The sequence below is a fragment of the Camelus bactrianus genome, chromosome 30, assembly GCF_048773025.1.
Source record: "Camelus bactrianus isolate YW-2024 breed Bactrian camel chromosome 30, ASM4877302v1, whole genome shotgun sequence".
Classification (NCBI taxonomy): Eukaryota; Metazoa; Chordata; class Mammalia; order Artiodactyla; family Camelidae; genus Camelus; species Camelus bactrianus.
Window position 1 is genome coordinate 10,066,999 of NC_133568.1, and position 20,917 is coordinate 10,087,915.

Here is a 20,917-nt window from a genome sequence, read left to right on the forward strand (position 1 = left end):
ACCTCCTCCAGGGAGCCTTCGAAGATGACACCAGCCAAGAGCGAACTCCCTTTCCTCTGAACCAGAATCCTTCATTTATCCCCAGGGCTAGATGGCTTTGTCCCATCACTGTTTATTCTTACTGCCTCCCCAGTTCCACTGTGAGCTCCCAAAGGGCAGAGAGCTTTTTACCTCCTCTGTATCTTTTGAGCATGTGACACCCAAGATAGTCCACACTTTGGGTGATGTTAGACTACACATGTACAGAGAGCCATGAGCTTCCAAGAAAACATCTGTGGACCAAGTTTCAGAAAGTAGCACCAAATAATAGTCATACAATTTAACCTTTGGTCTTGGGTTTTACACTGCACAAAACCCTTTCATATTCTTGGAAGGTAAGTGGCAGGTGACATGCAGCCCATTTTACAGATAAGAAAACTGAGGCTCAGAGAGTTTGAGTGATTTACCAAAAACTAGTTAGTAAATAGAAACAGCTCTGGAACCCAAATTTCTGACCTTTCTGATATTCCTTAGAGGAGCTGAAAGCTTCTATTTCCTCTGAAGCACATGACAAATTATTCTGGGGAACATGGCACTGGTACCACCCACCCCTACCCAGGATGCACGGTATGCAGTAACATACATTCAGAGTATAACCACGGCTCTGAAGAAAGCTGTTTGGCTTAGTTCAAGACCACCTTTTCCAAGACCACCTTACCTTGCCTGGAACCCTTTCGCATGGGACATCTACAGTGTCTGCCCTGGGAAACGTTCTATCACCCCACTGTTACCTTCCCAGAAGGTAAATCATGTTCCCAGTAGAAGCTGTACATTATGGATGAAGAAAGGCTTAAGCTAGAGGAATAAAGCTCTAATGGTGAAATTTCAGGGCTCAGCCAGTTAGTAAGAGCATTTATTATTATTTTACTTTCTATTATTGAGCTTTTCAGATAAACCTATCACCAATCACCCAACCAGCTTCAATAATATCCAACAATCTGTTTTTGCTTCGTCTTTTTTTATCTAAAGTATTTCAGAGAAAATCCCAGACATTGCATCATATCATCTGTAAATACTTCGGTAAATAACGTCACCACAAAACAATTAACAACAATTCCTGAATATCTAACGCCCAGCCTGTCTCTAACCTCCTTGATTCTCTCCACTACGTCCTCCTACAGCAGGTAGGCTTGAGTCAAACCCAACCCATACACTGAGCTCAGTTGGTGTGTCTCTTAAGACTGCAAATCTTAAACAATTCCCTCCCATCTCCGTGTCATTTCCCCTCGACCTTCTGTTGGAGAAGTTAGGGCACTCGTCCTGAGGAGCCTCTCTGTCTGGATCTGTGACGGCCTCCCTGCAGTGGGGTTTCACCTGCTCCCCTGGTTCCTGTACAAGGTGGTCATTAGATTTATGGAGCAGAATGATGTTCATCTTCGTGGCAGGAAAGTGTCATGCATGGTGCTGGGTCTCTCCCATTTCATCACATCCAGTTGTCCACTGTCAGCAAAGCTAATATTGATCCATGGGTTTGGATGCCGGGGCACATATCCTTTTGAGCAACTAGGTCTTCCCAGGGTCTCCAAAGTCATGTCACATTATAGAATTAAGTTCCAGATACATCCTTAACCTGGGATTTCACGGTGGGCTCTCTCTTACCACCAAGCTCCAAAATTCTATCAGCCTATCCTTCCCTGGGCTGTCTCTGGGTCTCTGGGTGACATTTTACCTTTCCTTTTTTTTTTTTTTTAATTTTAAGAAAAGATACTTTTCAATGACCAGACAAGCTGGGGACCCCGTGCTCCTTTCAGATCAGCCTCTGCCAGCAACTCCATGGACTCAGCTGGAGTCCCAGGGTCCCCCCAGCCCGTGGATCCCTCCACCCGTCTCTTAGGAGATGAGTCAGAATCTCAAGGAGAACAAGAACACGTAGTTGAACGTGATAAATATGCATCCAAAATTTTTAAAAACCAAATTACACAAATCAAGCTTATTCTGAGAGGTTTGTTTTGCCAGGGGTCTCTGGTGCTCCAATCAGCATAATTAAATAGCAAGATATCTCAGGAATTGATTGTGGTTTTCACATTTTTTATCATCCAAGGACCATTGCAGCAAGATGATTTTAAGCTAATAAGAACCACCAAATTAAAAACTAATTAAGGAGATGGAAAATACAAATGTATTTGTTTTTAGTCGGGCACTATTTTTATCAGAGGAATCATGAAAATTTAAAATTGTTAAATACCCATAGGAAGGTTGTCAGTCAAGGGCAATGTGGCTTTCTGCCTCTCCCTGCTGCAAAATTTTAAGGTGATCTATCAGAAACTGTTCCCCGTGGACTCCCAGGAAGCAATAAAGGGACTAATTTTGAAGAGCAGAGTTACACACTTCTAGATTAGGCGAGGAAAAAGGTGTTGCCATGATATGCGCAAAGCTCTGGTGATTAAGATTCACAGCGCCTCTTACTTTTCAAACACGTGCATGTCTGCAACAGGATTAAACCCCTGCACTTTCTCATACCCATTTAACAGACGAGAATGTTGAGGCCTGGGGAAGTTGAGAGATCTGCTCAGGGTCACACAGCAAACTTAGAAAGAACCTAGACTGTCACTCTACCTTAATGTGCCTGATTTTATGACACCCCCCTCCCCACTGTCCCCTACAGGTGCCATAGATTACCTTTTAAAATAGAGACTAAGTCACAAGGACACCAGTTTGAAGGATTCTTTAAGGATGTGTGACAGCCCTGAGATCTCAGGCCCCAGGACAGGTGCAGGAAGCAGAAGCCAAGTGCTCTGGGGGGAGGAAGCTCCTGTCCAGAGAGACAGCAACACAAGGACCCACAGATCACTGTGCTGAGCATCAATGGATCACTGGCCCAACCACACACAACCAGACGTTGAACCAACTTTGAAAATGTCACTTCAGTCCCCTGGCATGGAGAATTCTCATTTATCTGTAGACTTTGCACTGATTCCAGCACAGCTGACACCTGGTTACTCTTTGCATCACTGACCTGCACCTCCTTATCCTGCTTCATCCTGAGGTTGGGCAATCTGCCTATAGAGACTCTTCAAATGTCCTTCCCCATCGCAGAATCCTCACCAAACCCAAGGCAGGTAGGAGACGAGGACCCTATTCCTTAGGTCCATGCCTCACTCCCCTGAGGCCCAGGAAAGACAGATTATGAACTTTCATGATAACTGGGGTAGATTCCAAACTCAGGGGCACTAGTCAGACACCCCACACAATAGGCTAAAAAAAATAAGGATGTCAGGGAGACCTGCCACTGACACACAGGAGACACGGGGTTAGTTCAGAGGTGCTCATCCTGCAGGGAGGGGCACCCAGCGGGGCCAGCTGGTGAAAGGACAGTGCGTAGTGGCCCAACATGCCATGTGAGCTGAGTGGAGGACACATTTAGAATCAACCCAGCTCCCAAACAAGAAAACACCCCAGGGAGGGAATTAAGAGTCTCAAGAACACTTGACGAAAAACTTTCACATACACTAGCTCATTGAGTCTCAGAAAAACCCCAAGGCAGGAACTATTTAACTCATTCCTCAGGTGGGGCTGGGCGTAGCGGAACTTGACTCTGTGGAGTGCCAACCTGGTGCCAGCGGCACGGGTCAGGATGCTATGCTAACACACGTGCAGAGCAATTGCTGTTTTCTGCTGCTGTTGGGAGCCAGTGCCTGGAGCAGATGTCATTCACAGAGGACTAAAAACTACCCTCCCCCCTGCCCAGAAAGAGCGGCCGCATTCCATGGCAGTGGGTTCCCTGGCCCTAACGGGGGTAACCTGTATTTTCACGGCTGGGGAAGAAAGAGGGCAGGTAAGGTGGGGATGGACCTTCGTTTCAAAGGCTAGGGCTGGGAGACAGCAGGCAAGGGAGGAAGGGCAGCTTTTGGAGTAGGGTGCCTGGGTTGGGCCCCAAGACACTTGGGATGGCTTTAGGCAATGGGCCCTGGAGCGGCCAGCAGCACTCACTCTGCTGAAACACAGCACCACGGTGGTGTCCACACTCTGGAGATGAAAACCTGGGGGCCCCCAGGTGCTCCATGGCAGAGCTGACGTGGAGCACAAGCTGGTTGAGGGATGACCACGTGGCTCTGGATGAGGAGGGCCACAGAGAGCCACCATGCCACCCTGGGCCAAGGTCCAGGCTCACCCTCTCCCCATCTGTCCTGCCCTACGAAGCCCCATGGTAATCATACAGCAGAATGGCGAAGACAGAACTACAGAAATTCCTGCTGGGAAACTTCTGCCAAACTTAGCCCACAGGGGAACTCAAATCGGTTTTCATTTAATTTAGGGAAATAAAAAGCATTATTTTTTTACACTGAAGGTCACAGAGTAATTACTATTCTATTTAGTCCTCATAGTTACCCAGTGCGATAGACGTTATTAGTGTCACTTTCAACGAAGCTTCTCAAGTTCAGAGAGCTTTGGGGACTGCCCGAGGTCAGCCCCAGACCCAGCAAGCGGTGGCATCCTGAGGTCAGCGGCACAGGCCCACAGCCAGGGCTGGTTCCAGAGAACAGACGTCACCATCCAAACAAGTCATTCAAGACGTCTCTGATTATTCACACACCAATTTCCCCAGGGATTCGCTTCAGCTGTGTCATGAGAAGAAGCCATAATAGTAAACCCTGTTATTTAGCTCAGGACACAGCTGGCCTCTGGACGCCCCTGGGCAAGATATTCTAAACTCTAGATCTGAGCTGCCCAATACAGTAGCCAGTAGCCACACTGAGCATATAAAACGTGGCTAGTCCAAACTGAGATAGAATGTAAATATCAAACACACTCTGGACTTCAAAGACTTCGTACATAAAGAAGACTGTGAACTATCTCATGAATAATCTTTATAGTCACTACATGTTGCAATGATAATACTTTGGATGTGTTGAGTTAAATGAAACATTATTATGATTAATTTCATTTGTTTAAAATTCAAAATCACATGTGTGGCTGGTGCTCAGTCTCTCTGGGCAGCCCTGCTCCAAGTCCTAAGTCTTGTCTAAGCACAGCTCTGGAAACCTCCAAGCATTCCGAGAATGTCCTCTCTTCTCAACAATTCTGTGAACTCCTGGACCCACCCCTCCCACCCTCTATCCTACTCACTGCCCAGAAAGAATCCCCGGGCCCAGCGACTGCCAAAGCACTCACATGCAATCACCATTTCTGAGTGTCCGGATCCACCTTAAACCACATTTTCCATGGCCAGAGGAACGCCAATAACCAGGTTTTCAAAGTCCAGGCCTCAAACCCGGTTAGCAGTCAGAAGCCCTGGGAATCAAGATGCATCTTCTCCCAGCCTTCTTTGCTCCCTCCCCTGCCAGACTGCAAGCTCCTCCAAGAGCAGAACAATGGAAGAAAACTAAATGATTGATCACTTACGATGGTGCCAGCTGCTGTGCTAAGTGTTTCGCATGTTTTATTTTATGTTATTTAATTTTCCCAACCAGCCTGTGAGTGAGAAAGTCTTGTCCCCATTTTGAAGACAGGAGGCTGAGGCTCCCAGAGCCCTGGATCTGTCTCTACTCCCATGCTTTTTCCTCTGCCCCGTCTTCCCTTCCCTGGGAGCAGACACACCTCATGCATCTTCGCATTTCTGGCACCTAGCGCAGGGCCCACGGCACAACAGGCACTCGGTCAACATTGTGAAACTAGGTTAAGAGTCTTCTGATTGACTCAAGCCTCTGCTCTTTCTTGATTTGATCAGGAAGTAGTTTGCCCCTTACCTTCCCGAGGCTGCACAGATGATGTGCGTCCTCACCTACCCACCTGCAGGCCGGGCCTCTTCTGCCTCCTCCTGCCCCCCATTACCTCCCACCACGAGGCCCCACAGGGTCAGCCCTGCCCAGGTCCCCAGTCAAGCCTAAAATGCACAGACCACCTGGCCCACTGAGAGCTGGGAGTCTGAGAACAGCCCAGGGCCAGTACACTAGGGTCTAGGGTGCCCAGAGGCACAGCCAGCCCCAGGCACCTAGCGAAGCCCCTTCAGGCATAGCCAGACCCCTGCTATACTCAGTGGGGTCCCCAAAGCTCCGTTCCCTTCCATTTGCTCATAGGGACAGAAGCCAAGTCCTGGGACCGCCTGGTGCCTATGGCTGATCCATTTCCTAGAAGTGGGCTCAGCTTTCAGGATTCCTTCTTCATCTTATTCTTTCTGCCTGATTTAGAACAAGGCCACCCAGAAGTTCTAATACTCTGCCCCTCCCCACCCCTTGGCTCGGTCCTGTGGACCCTGACACTGGCCTGCACTGGGATGGAATCTGCCCCACCCCCTTGGGTATCCTGCCTCAAGCCACTGGCCTTCTCCCCCTGCCCTGGTCAGTTTCCCAAGGCCCCAAGCTATTTTTGCTCAGGCCCCAGACTGCTGTCTTTTCCATGGTGGAAACTGCCAGAGTGGTACCCAGTATGATACACACAGTGAGGACCAGAGGGCCAATGGGAACAGGCCCTCCACTGGACCAGAGCTCATCTTTGGGGTCTCCAGTCTCAATGGGCCCAGTTTCTTCCAGCCTCAGGGCCCTGCCCTCTAGGCTCTGGGAACCTTCTCAATGCTTCCTGCCTTGGCTGACCTCCTCAGATAAGCTGCTAGACCCAGGGTGTCTGCCAGCCCCTCCTATGCTCTCCAGACCCCTACTCATGACCTACCCCAGCCAGCCTTGGCCATCTGCTACTCGCCCTAGCACCCTTGGAGGGATAAAGGGAATCACAAAGGACCTATGCCCATTTTTACAAGAAATACCAATCCATCACCTCACCTGTCATTCAAGAAATCAGACCCAATCCAGAAGGCTCCTCAGCCAGTGAGGCTTCCTGGCCTACCCCTCAGGTGCCACCGATACAGGAAAGACTCCTAGTCCCCTTGCTTCCTGTTTCCCCACTGGCATCCATGCCCTGCTTCCCAAGGGAGCTGATGGGAAATAATGTCTTAGTTTGTTACTCTGAGGTCTTAAAACAAGAGGGGCTACATTCATCCCAGCATCAGGCCTTCCCATAAGGTATATAGTAAGTGAACCTACCTGACGCTAAATCTTCCGGTGCCTAGCTCCAGCAAGCGCTTGGGGCAGAACTAATAACTATAAAGCGTCCATCTGTCATCTTATCAGGCCTTCCTCTGCTTCGTTTGCATAGTTATCTTCCAAGAGTTGATGTTATATGTCTACTGCAGGCTGATCTATTCTCCTACCTGCCACATCATTCAGAGAGGATGGATGAACCTCAGGCTCATTACCTGTCATTACACCATGTACATGTCACCGGGGGCCGGAGTATCAATTCTTCCTGAGTCTCCCCGGTGGTGCGGTCCTCTGACTTGGAGGCGAGCGAGCTGTAGAGTGTGTTCACTCCTCAGGCCCTGGGGGGCTCCACGCCATCCCTTACTGCTCTCCTGGTGGGCCTGCTCCTCACGGGTAATGAGGCCTTCTGAGTTCCCAGCTGCTTCAGAAGAGACCTGCAGGAAGAGGCTCAAATTTTAACTGTTCTAGAACTTTCCAGATACTGTTTTTTTGTTTGTTTGTTTGCTTATTATTATTATTAGGTCTTGTAACTCCAGGTGACCATGCAGATTGTACCTCAGCTAGGGTCTTCACTGCCAGGATCTCACCCACCAGCCCTATACCCAGGCCTCAGAGTGCATGTGTGCACAAGCATGCACACACACACACACACACACACACACACACACACACACACATCTTTGTTCTTATCTTCTTACCTCTGCATGTTTCATTTCATCTTCCTGAAAGGCCCACCTTCAGTCACCCATCCTACTCACCATTCAGAGTTCAGCTCATACCCACAACAGACCCTCACTGCCCCAGGAGAGAGGGAGGACCCAGGAGCCCTCCCTCCCCCAAAGAGACTCACAAAGAACAAGGCCATGTCTACCAGGAACCTTCCTCAACTCTTGGAGCCCCCAAACAGCAGCACACTGGAAGTCCTGCCCCAGGTGGCTCCAGGGAGGCCACTCACCTGTGACCGATAACACACCTCCTTCACAGCCCTTCACTCAAAGCAAGAGACAAAGGTGAAGATGCAAAGATTTATTCAGTGGACTTGCTGAGGACTTAAGCACAAGAGGCAGCCTCTCAGCTCTGAGGGACTTCTCTGAAGAGGCAAGGGAGGAGCCAGAATATAAAGGAGTTTTTGCAAAAAAACAGGTAGTCAGAACATCAAAAGATCACTGTTAATTAAAGAAAACCAGACATCTCAAGCTCACTGGGTGAGGGACAAAGACACCACGGGCTCCACTGCGTGATCACATATCTAGCTAAGACTCAGCTCACATTCTGAGGTGGCGAGGGGGGTGAGTGGTAAGGGGCTCCAGCTAGAAGTAGCCATGCCTCAGCATTTAGACCTGCCAGTCTCCAGACACTGGGTCCACGCTGGCCATAGCCCTGCATCTCCGACCAGCTGTGGCCTCCAGCTCCTGGGGGCACTGCCCAGACAGCTGTGACTCTGAGCTCCACCCCAACCTTGGGCTCCCCTGGGCCTCAGTGGACCCAGTGCTGAGAAGGGCCTGTGGCAGGTGGAGAGCATCCGCAGGGCATCCAGCGCTACAGGTAAGGGGAAGCACCATGGACAGGGATGAGCGCAAAGGAAGGCAGGGACGTGGAGTCCCACGGATGCTGTAAGCAGAACGATGACAATGTCTTACACATATGTCATGATTCATACCCTTCAAGCTACTTTTACGTCCATTGGACCCATTTGATTTCACAGGAGTGATGTAAAGGGGTGTGTGTGTGTGTGTGTGTTTAAGGTTATTTTAAAGATAAGGCAACGGAAGTACAGAAAGGTTGAGAATCTCACTGAAGATCACACAGTAAGGTAGTGAAAGAGTCAAGTCTGGAATTCCTGACTCTCAATTATCTGTTCTTTCCAGCAAGCTCCCTGGTCCTGGGGTAATTTCCTATCACGTCAGGGTGACAGTGGGTCAAGAGGACTGGGGAGGGGGAGGGGAACAGAGGCATGCGTGGCCTGCTGTGGGGGGATGGGGAGAAGAGGAGAACTAGAGAAGGGTGGCGCCTGTGGCTTCTCCCCTGCTAGGAGGGTCTGGGCGAAGAAAGCGGAGAACAAAGTGATAAATAGGGAAGACAGGTATGCAGAGGCTCCGGGGAGCAGCTCAGGCAAGGAGGAAGCTGCTGTGATAAACAGCCACCGCCTGGTGGTGGGGGAGGGGCGGGGTACCGACCTTGCCCCTCCAGGGTGACCTGGCTTTACTGCCATGACCTCCCAGGCATTTCTGGGCAAGGCAGCCCTGGGGGTTAGAAGTCCCTTTGAAAGAACAAAGCAATTACTAGTAGTAATACCTTCCAAAAGCATATATACAAGTCGGCGCCCTGCTGTATATGGGATATATCTCTAAATAATGAAAATGAAAAAACAAAAAATGATGTTCCAGCCATGCTCCACCCATATGAAGAAAGATCTCAGCTGCTCCTGGACAATGGGGTTCTCTGCTTGATTCCAGCGCTGCGCTCCTTCTGTTGACACGGAGGAAGTCCCAACCCAGAAAATTCCTACCTGGCAATAGAAGGCAGGCCCAGCCCCTTCCAGGACAAGCAGCACAGGCCAAAGGCCAGGAAACCCAGGATAGGTGGCAAATGCAAGGAATTGGGCAGAAAAATGACTCAAACACCCATGGCGGCCACGAGCTCAGTGCAGACCCACACGCCCACCTCCATCCGCAGTGGACTGGGCCTCAAAACCAGGCTACGAGAAGAACAGAAAGTCATCCCCTGGTGTTAGGGCTCCGTGTCCCAGGCAACCAGGGGGCGGGGCAAGGAGGGGGAGGGGCTCTTCCTACCTACTAGGAGGTGAGCTCTACGGTGCCCACCAGATGCCATGGGGAAGGGAGGAGAAGACGCACCCTTTAGAAGCCGATCTCCTTGCTGCTGTAGCTCCAGAAGCAAACAGCTAGAGCACATCAATTTTTGCTGCGGGTGGGAGTGAGGATAGGAGCCCTTTTGAGCCCTCCTGCAAGGTGGGGCTGGAACATATTCACCGCAGATGGTGCTGTCGCCCTCACGCCGGGATTCTCACTCCTAATTATCTGTACTGTCAGCAAAACAATTAACCCTCAAAGAAAAATTGCACCGTCCACTCCCAACCATATGAAAAGGCGATTTTTCCCAAGGACGAGGGACACTTAGGGCGGCGGCAGAGGGAAAGTAGGGCAGACTTGCGTTCGATTCCAAATCTCACTCACCCTGGGCGATTTTGCCATCCTCTGACCTCCGTGGTCTGATGCAGGCATCGCACAGCAGCCCCTCCCACCTCTGAGTCTGGGTTTCCTTTCCCATAAAAAGAGGGGGTGAGCCCAACCCTTAGGGTCCCCTTCAGTCCCACAGTGCTACCATTCTACAAGCATGGTGATTTTTCTTTAAATTTTAAGTTCCTCTGGAGCAGAGACTGAGTTTTCACTTGTTCCTCCATTCATTTGCTCCCTTGCTTATCCGTTCATTCATTCATTCATTCATTCAGTTACTGCAAAGATACAAAGGAAGTCTGTTCAGCCTTCTTGACCACTGCTTGGAGTTCTCCTCCCCTGAGATGTGGGGAGAGGGGAGGAGGATGGAGCAGAGCGAGGTGGGGGATGCCAGGGGCTTCAACACTTGGCACTGGCTTGGCATCAGCTGTAGGAAGGAATCCTGTTGCTGCAAGAAGGCAGTCTCCCCTCCGAGAGCTGAATGTGTAAGCAAGTCGCCTTGATCCCCAGGGTACGCCTGCAGAGGGGCAGAGAGGTGCCATGTAAGGGGACCAAAAAGCGCCCCCATCAGCCGCTGTGGGGCTGGAGACAGCACAGGGCCTGTGCTTCGCAGTGTTCATTAAATACCTGAGGCCCGAGTGAATGCACCAGAATGCCCCTCCTTAAAAGAACTGTTTTAAAAGAAAAGAGAGCTTTTACAGGGCTCCGGCATGATGTCTGTTACCCAGGGGGCTACTATTTAAGGCTGGGCTCAGTTGGTCTGTTTCATCCTGTCAGGGATGACATCACCTAGGGCCACGTTCTGCAGGTGCCGTCTGGAGAGGCTGAGGGGCTGGCAGCTCACAGACAGGGAGAGAGAAGCAAGACTCTGCCATGGGTGCCCCATCATCCAGGCCTCACTCTGGGCCCAATCCATACCGCCTCCCAGGATGTCCCCTCAATGGACTGGGGAACTCACAAGGCAGAAACGAAAGTCCAGAAGGGGGCACTTCTGGCCTGCTCTCCTCTCTCCCACCCCCGTGGGGCTACAGGCCCCCTGCTCAGGCAGGGCCAGTGTCCTAGGCACCTGGGGAAGGACTGGGGCAGAGAGGGGGACAGGAAGTGAGACCCCGCCTCCATCACCATCTTGCCGAGTTCAAGCCTTATGACATCTCTCTTCCGTCTCCCCATCGCCCATCCGGCTACCAGCACTTGCCCTCACCCAGTGCCCAGGAGCACAGGCTCAGATGCCAGCTTCTCAGCATAAAAGGAGTGTGTTTATATTCAAAGCAGGCCACTGCCCACTCAGAATCTACCCACTCGAAGGCAGCACATGTGACTGCACCCCCTGCCCAGAGCCCAAGCGGGACAGAGGCCAACCTCTGGCTGAAGACATTTCTAAATATGAGCCTGGCACAAAGAGTCAGGTTCCCAGGCCTCCTCTGCTCTAGGAGACCCAGCCAGGATTGTCTAGGCTGCCGGGAAGGAGAGGGCTGGGGGTAGGCAGGATCAGGAGGCAGCCAGCTGAGACAGCCATCAGCCCGGGAAACATCACCTGAACCTCTCCCTGGCCCTCCTGCCTCGTTAGGGGAAGAGAACGGATTACCCTGCACCCAGAAAGTCTAATCAATTGCCCGAAACCCTTGGCAGTGGAGACAGGAAAGTCACTGCTTGCTCAAATGCACATGGATTAAAAATATACAAACTGAGTATTCTTTCTCCCCCTCTCTTCAACCCCCTGAAGCCTGGGATTCTTGTTAAAAATAGCCTTGCTGTGGCATGGATCCTACAAAACCCAATGGTTGGCAGGAAAATTAAGAAGTCATTGGAGGCGGCACTAAGTGGTCACCCCTGGGGAGCGGGCTGGGGAGGGCTGGGAGGGGCTGCCGTCAAGTGTTTGCAGACACTCTCTACACTGCTTGGGGTTTTAATAAGCAGATATTATTTTTATTAGTTTATTTTTTAATGGGGGGGTGGTTCAATCTATTGCATCCTCCAGCCTAAGTTTAAGGCTGAACTTGCACTGACCTAGCAACCCGACAGCCCGGTGCTGGCTGGCCTGGTGGTGCACAAACACTTTGGCACCCAGGGCCCTCGGTACAAATACAGCCCAGAGTCATGAAAGGAGCACTGAATCCAGAATCAGAGTCTCGGATCTATAACTCACTGGCTGTGTGACCTCAGACAAGTCACTTGAGCTCTCTGGGCTTCAGTTTCCTTAACTGTGAAATGAAGCAGTTGGATTAAATGTTAAACCAAGTCATAGCATTTCATAATTTTAAGGATTGCGGGAAACATCTAAAACTGACCCTGTGTTTGACTCCATCACAAATGAGCAAGGGGATGGATCCCTGGGCAGAGGTAGGGTTTTCAAATCAGGAGGCCGGGGAGGGTGGGAGGAAAGAAGCTGTTCTGAGAGTAGAACCCAATTCCACACCTTGAGGGTGAAATGTGACAGGTGGGAAGAGCATCACTTCAGGACCCAAAATGTCCTGGGTTCAAATCCTGACTTCAAGCTGTTAGTAACTGTATGAACTCAGGAACTGCTTGTCACCGGTGCAAATCGGCCTCCTCACCTGCAACACGGGGTAGGAAATACCCACATCCGAAGGTTGCTGTGATTATGACACACAAGGAAGTGAAAACGTCCCCAGTTCATTGTTGGAGCTGAACATCCTTTTACTCTTTTTTCCCTCCTGTCATTTACCCGCCACTGTACTGCAAGATTGTTAAGAGTGTGGGCTCTGGACCCGGGCTGGCATCCCAGCTCCACCACCTACTGGCTTGTGACCTTGGCCAAGCAGCTTAATTTCTCTGTGTCGCAGCTTCTTCACCTGTAAAGCGGGAGTGGGCCGGGGCTGGTTGTTCGGCTGCTCCGCCCAAGCTCCTGCCCCCGCCTACCAACTGAGCCCTTGGTTTCAATCTTGCGTCTTCCACAGACTTGGCTTTTAGAACTTCCTTCACAGGCCTCCTCCCTCCCCCCAGCCTCACTAAGGCTCCTGGCCCACAGCTGTCCACCGGCTGTGGCTGTCCAGCAGGCCCTTCTCCACTCACTCCCCGCCTTCTCTCCAGTTGCTCTGCTCTCTGCAGGTTGTGCACCTGGCCAGGGTTCTGTCCTGGAGCACAGGGAATGTGTATTTCAGACCAGTGCTTCTCAAGCCTTAATGTGCTTAGGAATCACCTGGGGATCTTGTCAACCTACAGGTGCAGATTCAGACTCAGTAGGTCCCAGATGGGGTCTAAGATTCTGCATTTCCAGCAAGCTCCCAGGGGATGTCCATGCCACTGGTCAGGGACCATCCTTTGATTAGCAAGGCTGTAAGAGTGGAGGAAATCCTAGTGTGTGTGTGTATGTGTGTGTAAGGAGATGGGGACAGGGACAATGCAGGCTAGTTATCCCAATCAGGGAAGGAGCAGAATTTTGACAGAGATGCCATGATGGAGACTAAGTGTAGATTCAAGAGACACTAGAGAGGAAAAATAGGAAAGGGTTTTATGAAATGATGCAGCATTACCTAACCAATAAAAATAATGTTTATTGAGACAATGCAGCAACCCACAAAGATGCTTATGACGTATTAACTTTCAAAACAGACTACCAATTATACACACACTGTGTCTTCAACTCTGCCAAATGCACATATAAGAAAACTGAGAGTAGGACCCCAGCTCAGGCCCATCAGGGCTGTGTTATATTATAACCACATGTATTTTCATTTCTTGATTATTTTCTCAATGTTCTACATGAAGTTTTATCATTTTTGTAATTTAAAGTCTACCTTCCCCATACACTCAGATGCCCACTTCCCAAAATCGTCAGTTATTCTGTGTTACTGAGGTTTGATGTATTTTGAGCACAAACTGCCATCGCTGGGAGGGCTGGAAAATGGTGCATTAAACCTTCTCAGTCAAACCCAAAAATAAAGCAACCCAGATTCTGGTCTTCCTCTAAGCCAAGGGTCCAGCATTTTGGAAGGCTGGTGCTATCACCTCTCACTATAGCAACAAGGAGACCCCGGTAACCCCGAGCTTACAGTTATTAAGTGTAAAAATAGGAAGTGCGTAGATAGATGTGCAGTAAGACGCTTCCACAGGTTTGCACTGGACAGGCTGGGTTCGGAGCCCTCTTAGCCTCTCTTTCAGGAAACAGAAAGCGAAAATCAGACTCCACGAGCTGTTTCCCACAGTGCCTGGCATTTTCTTCTTCGCTTCCCATTTCAGTGCTGTAAGCTGCCTTTTGAACTGGTTCCTGACGTGACTTGAGGCATGTCCCAGCCCTCCCAGCCCTCCCAGCGCTCCACCCCCAGGCAGCCCCGTGTACTTCTGTCCAGCTCTCCTGGCTTACGAGCCACCCGCTACCCATTCACCTAGACCCCTGCCCCATTCTGGGCAATGTCTCTTTAATTTGTCCTTGGGCAGGTGTATCAGGCACCCCCATCCTAGGCCTTGGCTCTGAGCTCTGGGAGGTTGGAGGTGGTTCCAGCCTCAGTCTGGCTGCTCCTGCCAGAGACCCAGCACCTGAACTCAGGCCTGCTTCCCAGCTCCTGCATCCATTTTGCATTATAGTGAACCAAGTTTGAGGCCCAGTTCTGCCACCATCTGGCTGTCGGACCTTGGGCAAACCGCTTCTCATCTCTGAACCTCGATTACATCATCTGTAAACATTTTTAAATGGGTTTATAGAATCTCACAGCCGCTTTCAGTCCTAACACTCCATCATGCCAACAAGAATAACCTCTTACCATTTATCTAGCAATTCAGATGAGGTATTTCACATACGAGGATTTTCTAGACAGCTAAACATTGTCCCTTCAAGCAACAAAATGTGTTTCATTTTAGCCTGACTGAAAGTTGTTTTTTTATGTCTATTTTTATTCCATTGTAGGAAAGCTTATTGTGAGTTTAATAAACAGTTTTTTAAAATACTCCATAGCTACTTGAAAATGTTGTATGTTGTTTGTTTCAGGAATATAACTTTTTTTTTTAATAGAGGGACTGGGGATTGAACCCAGGACCTCATGCATGCTGAGCACGCGCTCTGCCCTTGAGCTACACCCTCCACTGTCTTTTTTTTTTTTTTTTAATGTTTATATGCTTCTCCTCCTTTTGTGGGAAAGAATATGAAACCTAACACTTATTTGTGTACATCTCCCCCCAGTTTTGTTCCACAAAGCATTTGCAGTGGCCGAGATGCTGAACATAATGTAGCCTTGTCTTCACGGCCCTCTGGCATCTCTGTAAGATGCTCTGCTGTGTCAGGTGATCTGTCCCTGCTGCTCGGATCTTCTATCTTCTTCTGTCTGCCCTTCCCAAGGTAAGTCTCCCAGAGGTCACGCTACCTGTTTGGGTATGCCAACCTAAAGAGGTTTCCCCACTTCTAATGTGCACCTTGGACTCCCCCTGGGCTGGGTGACCGTAGGGCTCTGAGCAAGGGCCAGTGGAGGTAGGCTGAGGAGCCATGGCTCCAGCCATTCTTACTGATCAAAGGCACTTGTGCCCTGCTCTGAGGTCCATGTTCTGGATAAGAGAGGGGACAGCAGGCTGATCCCTGGATAAGTAAAGTGTCTGTGTCTTGACCCCTCATCTGAACTAGCACTTATTTCTGCTTCACTGGCTGGTTTCCCTAGAGGGGGTGTTTAGAGACCATTAGAGTTGCTGTCATGTTCGCACAGGCCAGACCAGAAGGCAAGCTCAGGTTTAGAATTTAGCCCCAGCTCTACACATCCCTGATGTCACTCCTTTCTCCAAACTGATCCCCAATTTTCGCTATGCCCTTGCCTTGCTTCTTCCCATAAGAGACGCTACAGTTCCCCAAATTAGGCTTTCTTTTCTATTCTTTCCCTCAGGAAGCCACCCAGAGGCACTCGGCCAGATGCAGGCTCATCCCTAGATCAGAAACATCTGGCAGAGCAATCCGAGCAATTCCCCCCTCTTCCCAGGAGGGCAGCGCGAAGCCTCTATGCCCTCTGCCTCTGCCCCTCCACCCCAGGTCAGAGCAGCTCCACAAACAAGCTCCTACTGTCCCCTGAGCACACCCCGTTTCCGACCCGAGCCAGGCGTTTCCGCATTTATCACCAACCGACCACGCCCCCTGGAACATGTGAATTTCCTGCCGGCGCGTGACGGAGCCCACCCAGCACACCGCTCGTGCTCCGGGGACACCAGCAGAGAGCCTGCAGGTTGCGGTCAGGAAAGGGAATTTCACAGTTCTCAAGCTTGGAGGTGAGCAGTTCTGAAAAGGAGCCTTTATGGGTGGCCAGGCTGCAGGAGGGGGAAGCTTCTAGAAAAAAAAAAAAAAAAAAACAGTAAAGCCACTTTGAGACCAAGGTGGGAGATGGTTTGCAAAATGCTCTGGTCAGCAAGAAAAAGGGCAGGGAGTGGGGACAGAGGAGGTCCAGAGGCGGATGTGGGAGGCTGCTAGGAAGGAAGGTGCGGTGATGGATAACCCGGTGGAGATGGAGTTGAGGAGGCTGGGAGGGCACGTTAGTGCCGTGGCGAATCTACCAGCCCTGCTTGACAAGCAAACTGGACCCAGGATGCCACCCTCCAAGCGGCATCCCTGCTGGGTCTGGCCTAGGTAAGCAGCAGCATAGCAGCAAAGAAGTGAGCCAAGACAGTAAAACCGCATGAACCTTGCAAAATAGTAACCACCCTATGGGCGTTTCCCATGAACAAGTCAAGTCAGTCCTCACAGTGATGCCGCCCCTTAACTGGTACCCATATGTGCTTTGGCGTCTGATTTTCCCAGGGCAGGTTTTACCCTGAGATTGTGACAGGGACCAGACCAGAAGGCAAGCTCAAGTTTAGAATCAACCCCAACTCTGCATCGCTGTGTCATCCATGTTGGAGTCCAGCTCCCACTTTTACAGATGACTAAATCGGGGCTTGGAAAGAGTAAGAACCAAGGAGTCTGCATTCAAATCTCAGCTGCCTGATTCCCAAACATGACCCCTGGGCCACCACACTTCCCGGCCAACCCACGCTTCCTCACTGGGGCAAGGGCAGTGGCCCCAGTTGCTTTGTTCGAGGGGCCCTTGCAGCCTCCTCGCCTGAAAACACTGCATTTCATGCATTTCCAGCATGAAAACACTGCCCTAAGTCTCCTGCAGAGGCTGAGATGGTGCGGGCAAGATTGCTCCCTCGGGGAGGGCCGGTTTCCAAGAGTTACAGCGCGTTGCCACCTCTGCTCAAACACATACATACATTGGCAGGGAGAGGAAGCTTTGAGAGCTGGATCTGAGGACACAGGGAGCTGCGGGTGAGAAGGGGAGGGGAGGGAGCAGAAGGAAGCAGGGAGAGGGCAGCTGGGTCTGGGGGAGCTTGCCATGCAGCCCTGGGTGTGGTGGCTGGCAGGCCCTGCGAAGCACCTATTAGCTGTTTGGTGGCTTCTTCAAACTGAAGGTTAACAGCCTTCTGGCAATACATGATGGGGAGGGAGGACTAAAGGAGAAATCATTTTTATCTTCATTTCCTATATAAAATGGGCATGAACAAAGGAAACAGCAGAAGAGGACAACGATACATTTTTTTCTTTATAACTCAGTTCAAAGACCAAGTTTCCAATTTGTTGTTTCTTTTTTTTTTTTCATTTTTTAAAAATTGAAGTATAGTCGAGTTACAATGTTGTGTTAATTTCTGGTGAACAGCATAGTGATTCATTTATACACACATATATATTCTTTTTTGTTTCATGCATCCTTCCTAATGCCCATCTGGCACCACCCGACGCACACGATAGTATCTGCATATGTGCCTCCTCTAACAGGTTTGTAGTGAGGCCCTATTCGGTCCTGTCAAGATGATGGGTGCTACGGAAAATGCAGGGAGGGCACTCTGGGCTGGACCACTTCCAGGCTGTGTGATGGCTGCGACAGACACACAAGGGTGAGTGTGGTCTCGTGAGGGAAGGCAGGACACACACCTCCCAAAGCAGAAACCCAGAGTCACCCAGTCTGGAGTGATGCTGAGACCAACCATGCGTATGCTGAGTGCTGCAAGAGGAAAGCCTAGAACGGAGCCAAGTCCCAAGAGGGGGTGGGTTCTCCCGCCCTGGAGGTATTCAAGGCAGGAGGACTAGCTGCGAGCAGGGGGAGGAGGGAAAGTCCAGTCCATTGGGGCCCCAAATGGCAAAGCACCTAGAAATGCCCTGCCCAGCAGGCCATGGGGGCAGGGGGCACACGGTGTATTCATCCTGGGGGCCAGTTTTAAAGGAGGGGACATTGCAACACTGGCCACAAGATACCCCCAGGGCAGCGACCATGTCTTTTTCATTTTGTGGCCCCTGCACGTAGCACAGTGCCTGCCGTCCTGGCCACTCCAACAGTCCTCCAGAAAGTGAGCTGGGTTCCACAGCGTTTAGTCTGCACCACACAGCACAGCACTGAAAGTTGGTGTCTGCTTCTTCTGTGCATGGGCTATGAGTCCACTGTAACTAGACTGCAAGCTTCTTTCAAAAACTGTCTTATTTACTATTCTGAGTAGTATATTAGTTTTCTCTGAACACTGTAACAAATGATCACAAACTCAGTGGGGCTTAAACAACACAAATTTTCCATCTCAAAGTCTACAACTTTAATCACATCTGCAAAGACCCTGGTGCCATGTAAAGCAACATATTTAGAGGTTCTGGGGTTGAAGCATGGACATCTTTGGGGGGCCATTATTGCACCTACCACAAATAAAAATACCTTTACATTGTTCACAATTCAAATGACACACAAGGCTACAGAATGAAGAGTTTTCCTCCCATCCCTGTCTCTCATAACCCACTTCTCCCTGTTAATATTCCCCTGTTTCTATCCCATGAGACTTTATGCCTGTATAAGTAAACAGCAATGTTTTATTTTTGTGCTTTTTCACGAGAGATACTGTAATACTGTTCTGCATCTTGCTTTTACTACAGTATCTTTGAGATCATCCCAGATCAGTATATAATAACATCATTGTTCTTTTTTATGGATGCATACTATTCCATGGTCAGGCTACACTATAATTGATTAATCCAGTCTCCTGCTGACGGAATTAGGTTATTTCTAATCTTTTGCTCTCACAAACAGCATTACAACAAACAAGCTTGTACATATGCCCTTTCCTGTGTGTGCCTGGATCTATAGGATAATTTCAGAGCAGCGGAACTCCTGAGTCAAAGGATATGTGCATTAAAATTTCACAACAGCTGTTGTATTGCCCTCCACACAGCTGAACCAATTTACATGTACTCATACATGGCCCACCTCCAGCCACGTATGGGAGTGAGATGTAAGCTCGTTTTGGCAGGGAAGCCACGGGTCACATTTTCTCTATGTACCCCACGGCGCTCACTCCAGGTACGAACTCAGGAAGCCCTTGGGGGTCATCACTGCTCACAGTTCCTTGGACTGTTGGTGATGGGGGCAGGGATCGGAAAGGAGGATGAAGCCAGCAGCCAGCAAAGGAGGGGTACAAGTTCCTTGGATTTAAAGGCGTGGTTTTGTGCATCTTCACCAACTAAATGGCTCCTCCTGCACGGACATCCCTCCGGGTTGGGTGCCAAGGGGCTTCCCCAGTGCGGGAGCATCTTACTGCTGCTTAAGGAGGGACTCCCAGGAGGGATGTGCCCTAAGAGGAGATTACAAGCATTTGGGGGTTTCCAAAGCCCCAGCTGCACCCCGAAAGGTGCTGTTTCCCTGCTCTTTACCTAAATTCCTGGTGGAGATGTTGCTTCAAATTGAATGGCCCTTTATGTGCTAAGTCAATTTTGATCTAAAAGATAAGTTAAATGGAGACTTTGATTGGAGCGACTGATTTAAGATTCCACAGCAGCAATTGCAGGACCTGGAGAGCCCAAAACGTTCCCCTTCCTCCCTCCAACCCAGCCTGGCCCCACCTCTGCAGCAAGGCCAGCTCAGGCTGGGACACAGGACCCCAAATCCCACCCACTGGGAGATTTCTCGCTGGCAGAGCCCGGAAGAGGCTGGAGAGGAGAGAGCAGGGGGCTGAGTCCCTGCAGGTGAGCCTGAGGGGCGCTGGCAGGACAGAGCCCAGAGGTGCCACGCCCTGCCCAGCCCCAATTCCTCTACTTGGCTTGCTGCTTCAGCTCAAGGGTCCCCCCTGCTAGGAACCCCAGACCAGGATGTGGTAGGCGCCTCTACAACACGCCAGGAGATGAAAATATGCCTCGGAGGGTGTCACGCTAAGAGCTGAACTTCAGAGAAGAGTAGAAGTGACCAAAGTTAGGGACAAATGTGATGTATGAGCAAGTGTGTAAAGTGATGTCGAAATGGAAGGTGAGCTAAAAAGCTGTGATCGCCGAGTCGGGAGGACTGGGGTCCAGGCTTACCTCACCTCCAGCTCTCAGCGGCAGCTTCAGACAAGCCATCAATCAGCCTTAGGCATCTGTATATGAATCCTACCATGAGCCCTGCCCACCTCACACAACTGTTGTACATTAAATAAGAGAAAAGATAAGAAATTTCTCAGGAAACCTAAAAGCAATATAGAAACAGAAACCGTTATAACAATAATCCTTTGCTTTTGCTGTGTCTTGCAGACTGCACAAAACTTCCTATCCAGTACCTCCTGGTCCTCAGAGCAACCCTGGGAGACAGGAAAGGACAGTCATACCCAATGTACAGATGTGAAAACTGAGATGCAGACAGCTCAAGCCCAGAATCACACAGACAACAAGGGGCTGAGCTGACAGCGGTGTCCAGGTCTTCTAACCCCAAACGCTGTTCTGTTTCCCACAGATAC

At 50.2% G+C, this 20,917-nt stretch overlaps 1 protein-coding gene across 5 annotated transcripts in view; it reads right to left on the minus strand.

The window, feature by feature from the left end:
* ZBTB7C (zinc finger and BTB domain containing 7C) overlaps nucleotides 1–20,917 on the minus strand; it is a 314,432-nt gene that overhangs the window by 244,644 nt on the left and 48,871 nt on the right. For 2 of the 5 annotated variants that reach the window (XM_074355488.1, XM_074355486.1), the window contains exon 2: nucleotides 7,229–7,447. The exons of 1 other annotated variant lie outside the window; for it this stretch is intronic. The gene's annotated coding sequence lies outside the window, so the exon portion shown is untranslated. Of the gene's footprint in view, nucleotides 1–7,016; nucleotides 7,202–7,228; nucleotides 7,448–20,917 lie in introns of those variants that run through there. 2 more of the 5 variants (XM_074355489.1, XM_074355491.1) reach the window with 1 other exon arrangement.